Below are 4860 nucleotides of genomic sequence, written 5' to 3' on the forward strand. Positions count from 1 at the left end.
AAAACATGTCACCTTTAATACCCCTACTATGTTTGAGAAGCTCAAGTGAAATGTGCAAAAAATCGGAAAGTTATTTCATATTGAAAAAACACAATACCGACGTTACCAACAATGTCCTAGGCACTTTTTTCGTAACGGCGGTAATTCTAGCATTTTACACAAATTTAGCAAGATATTTTCTCAGAAAGTTTCATCTTATTAGGAAGGTACAACCCCTCATGAACATATGTAGAAAGAATGACGATTAAATCGGTCGGTAAATATAAGAAAACAATTAATTTACCGCGAAAATCGGGCGCGATGTCCTTCATAATTTGGTAACGTCGGTGTGAAAATACGGTGTTTGAGATATAAACCAGCCCGCTAGCTTCAGTTTTCGGTGTTAAAATGACCTGCTAGTTATTCACGAATGCGCAGAACATGTTTTTTGCCGGACTGCGACGACCTACCCCTACACTGCAATCACAAACGTGAGAATGTCCATATAACGTCGGGCAGCCATTTTCGCCCGTCAGCGCCCAAATTGGTAGGTAATTTGTTTTTAAAGTTATTTTTATGGCCTGAATTATTATCATAGACAATGAAATTCCATTTCGTTTAAATGTAATTCCGTTTAAAATTGTGTTATTTATAGCTTAAAACGGTGTCAAAACCATCACGTGTGAGTGAATATTTTACTGTTGTCCCACATACTGATATATGTGTTATAACGAAACATGCAAAATCAATGCCGGACTTTTCCCCTTAAAAAGCTAATTTCTTAGACAGAAATTGAATTTTGTTATAAGAATCCCGTAAATAATGATATTCATGATGTTCCTACACCTCAGATTTTTTCTGACAAGTGTTAAATTAATTAATATTATTTATATGGTGCAATTAATTGTCATTGAACAATGATGGCTAAGTCTAACGAAAAACACAAGTTATTGAACATTGTTTCCTTCAAGTTAGGAAGTTCAATCTGAGACCCGAAATACCAACATTTTGGGCAAAAAAGGGGGTTGGGGTTGAGATAGAGAAGAATAGGCTAAAGGGGGAGGGCACCCCCCCCCCCCATTCAATTAATATTGGATACATAATAATGTAATGAGCCCCTTTTTTTTTTTCCTTTTTTTTTTATATAATTTTTTTTTTTTTTAATTAAAAAAAAATAATTAAATAATCATTAATCTGGCTCCCCCTTCCCCCTCATCCAAAGGTTGAAGTGAGGGATAAGGGGTTTTAACACCTTCCCTCCCCCTCCAAATAATGATAAATAACAAATATAATTTTTTAACAAAAATTTATAATTCAACACAAATATTAAACTTAAAAGAAAAATTAAAATGAACAACCAATAATAATACCTACTTCTATTTGGGCATGCAACGAGCCAAAAGTGAGGATGGTGCCTCCCTATCCATCTTGCAATCCTCTGTCTAGTTGTTCCATCCTTAATTCTTACAATTTGATTTTACAACAGATCTAGATAGAAGTACTTGATAATTGCAAACACAACACACGTTTGAAATGAAAAATCACAGAAACAATTTACAGTTTTGTTTTATTTTTATCTCATTTAATATTCTTTACTCATTGGTTTTTATTTATTTCTTTTCATGCATATTTATTAGATTGCTGCATCCATTTCATTCATGGCTCCTCTACCTCCCTTGAGGATTCAGCTCCAGCAGAGAGAGATCAAGAGAGCAGGCAAAATGACCAGTCATCGAAACCTTCCTGGAAAACAAAGATCTTTCCAATCTAATCACTATTTTGAAGAAGATATAAAGTTGATCATTGATATCTATCAATATACCTCTTGTATGAATACTGTTTTTTAATTTACTGATCAAGGGATGAAATATATTTCAGATGATATTTGATGTAGTCTGTCATTTTTCAATGAGTATAAGAGGACAGTTACTCTAATATCATACGGATGTTACTCGGACATGATGTCCGTGTAACATTGGTAACTGGAGGTGTTGAGGTGAATATAGACCATAAATCTTGCAGGTTTCCTTTCAATTGTGTTATCATCTCATTAAATATGTTTCATGCATCAATTAATTAGCACATTTCTTGGAATGTAGCCAAGATTTTCTATGCAAGAGAAAAGATTATCCTTTAGAAAAAAAACATGATCTGAAAATTGCTAGTTCCTCATTTGTTTCATGTTTATAAATTGATATAATGTTGCTGTGTTCAAGTTTTAAGTATTCTAAACTATTGCTCCCATCATCTAAATGTTTTCCACACACAAAAAAGTGGATTACAGACTGTGACAAAGTTTCAGATCAGAAAATAAATGAGCAAGTAAAAAAAAGATGTCCTTGTAACGTTGGTTTTTTGGTGTGTCTGTTTTTTCATTTTAAATGAAAGTGTGCGAAGGAATACACACAATTCCAGTGGAATCTATTGAAGAATGGGTGTAAAAAACAGGATATAACAATATAAAAATTATTCAACAACTCTGAATTTTGAACCTTCATGTCACAATTTATGACCCAACCCGATGGAATGACCCAGATATGAAGACGGACATGTGGTTCTCTATGGATATCATGCTTATTGTCAATGGACATTCGGACATGTTGAGTGATTTATTCTATTTTTCATTTCTTGATTAAATAAATGGATCGATAAAAGACATACCACACAAGGCACAGAAATGCTTTTCTTTTTTATGTGGTTTTATAAGCAAATTTTAACAAACATATTTTTCCTTCAAATTACAAAAGTAAATTGGTTTTCCATTTTAAAAAGTGGATAAAAGACATCCATATACAGTACAATGTACACACAACATATAATATGTGTGTAGCACAGAAAACATTGCTCAGCATCACCCTCATTATATAAAACAAAGAATCTTTCATAAATACCCCCCCCCCCCCCTTCCATCACTCAGTCAGTCAGGAGATGATCCCATCAATGAAATATTACATGTAACACTCCTTTCCTTTGTATCTAGAGCAATCCTAATTGGATGGGTCAAAATATGATCCCCTTATCAGTCTGTCGGAGGTCAGAGGTCAACAGCTCAAGACATATTTCATCCCAGATTACCCTTTATCAAAAGTCTACTTTTCTGGCATCTGTTTCTTCAGTTTCTGATATTGGTGGCAAAGAAAATTCATCATGTATCTAGATTCTCCGTAACAGATAATTAGGGTTTATATATCAATAAATGAAAAATGTGTTTTTATCTTTTCCATTACTTTACTTAAAGCATGAACCTAATAAAGGTAAGCGATATTTAGTTTCTGAGATTGGTGGTAAAGGAAATTCATTATGTATCTAGATTCTCTGTAACAGATAATTGGGGTTTATATTTATATCAATAAATGAAAAATGTGTTTTTTATCTTTTCCATTACTAAGATGAGCGATGTGTCACCAATAAATAATCATGAACAAGAATTTTCCTTTCTTTTCATAGTCCTTTTTTCAGTCATTCCCACGAAATTGAATTGTCATTGTTATATTTGATGTACACAATGTATTTCAGTGAAGAAAAATACACGGGGGTCCGGGCGAAATAGCCCCCGAAATGCCCAAAAGGCGAAATAACCCCAGAAATGCCGAAAAGGCAAAAGAGCCCCCGAAAATCAGGAAAGAGCCCCTGTAAATTTGCAAAGAGTTCAAAGCAAAACAAATTTTAGAGTTTTAATTTCATGCAGGCAAGCTTGAATCGTAGCCCCCGAAAAAAAAAAATTTGAATGCAACAAAATCTTTGATATTCAGGCTACATGTACCGGTACATCAAAAATCAAGAGTAAACCTTTGTGGTAACTTCATGGTACAACCATGGAGATATCTCTTCTTATATCTCCATGGTACAACCAAGAAGTTACAACCCAAACCATTTCCCCCAAAAGCCTCAGGTTGGCGATGAAAGTCACCTGAAGCTGGGTGAAATTGAGATGTTTTGAAAGGAACGATTGGCATCTGTCTGTTGGATAAGAGAGGATCAAGGATGAAATCCAAGTCTGATTGCTTTCAATTGCTACCATCTGTGTCGTGTGGTTGACAAGCTGCACATAGGATTCATTTTAAAGGGGAAATCCACCCTGATATCAAGTTGGTTTTAATATTAATAGAAGCAGAAAAATGAGGGAAACAGGTTGGTGAAATTTTCAAGAAAAACTTATTTAAAATCCTCTTTTTTATGAACTTCTGAAGGTGCAATCGAATATAAATTGGCAACTCTGTGAGGAACCTTGTGAGGCCTTCTTCCATAAGAATTTGCCAAACTTCAAAATCCATTTTCCCTTTAAAAAATTCTGGAAAAAGCAAATTTAAGAGTGGAGAGGAGCTCACAAGATTCGATACAGTCTTGCCAATTTGTGTTTCACTGATGACAACTTAAAAAAAATCATAACTTTCCTTTTTCTGATCAGATATTGCTCAAACTTTCACTGACCTGTCCCTCTCATTTTACTGCCTTGCCTTTATTAAAACCAACTGAATATCAGAGTGGATTTCCCCCTGAAATAAAAAGTCATTAAAGTAGAGTTCTGGCAAAGATGAATTAAAATGATTTGACTTCTGTGAGCTTTTACATACTTTTTAAATCAGCTTGGAAGAATATCATTATTATCATAGAAGAAAACAAAACCCCTGAAAATGGAAATTTTGCTCATCAAATGCATCCATATCAAAAGTAGGATGAGAAATAGCTGTACAGATTGTCTTGTAGCTATATACAGTAAAAGAAAGAGAAGGAAAGAAGAAGAAAAAGAGTGTAGATACATGTAAAGATCTTAACTTACATACATTGAGACCAATGGAAGAACTATTGGAAGACTGAAGTTTATCCTGTTGAAAATTCAATTTTAAAAGAATGATATATCAACTTCATAAAGTTTGGTTT

General features: G+C 33.8%; 1 long non-coding RNA gene across 1 annotated transcript; it reads left to right on the top strand.

Annotated features, from left to right (window-relative positions):
* The first annotated feature begins 318 nt into the window (after positions 1–318).
* LOC115925478 lies at positions 319–2418 on the top strand. Its single transcript, XR_004064741.1, has 2 exons — positions 319–526; positions 1617–2418. It is a non-coding gene; the product is annotated as an uncharacterized LOC115925478 (long non-coding RNA).
* The last annotated feature ends 2442 nt before the right edge of the window (positions 2419–4860 follow it).

The sequence above is a fragment of the Strongylocentrotus purpuratus genome, unplaced genomic scaffold (assembly GCF_000002235.5).
Source record: "Strongylocentrotus purpuratus isolate Spur 01 unplaced genomic scaffold, Spur_5.0 spur5_scaffold_18, whole genome shotgun sequence".
NCBI classification, from domain to species: domain Eukaryota; kingdom Metazoa; phylum Echinodermata; class Echinoidea; order Camarodonta; family Strongylocentrotidae; genus Strongylocentrotus; species Strongylocentrotus purpuratus.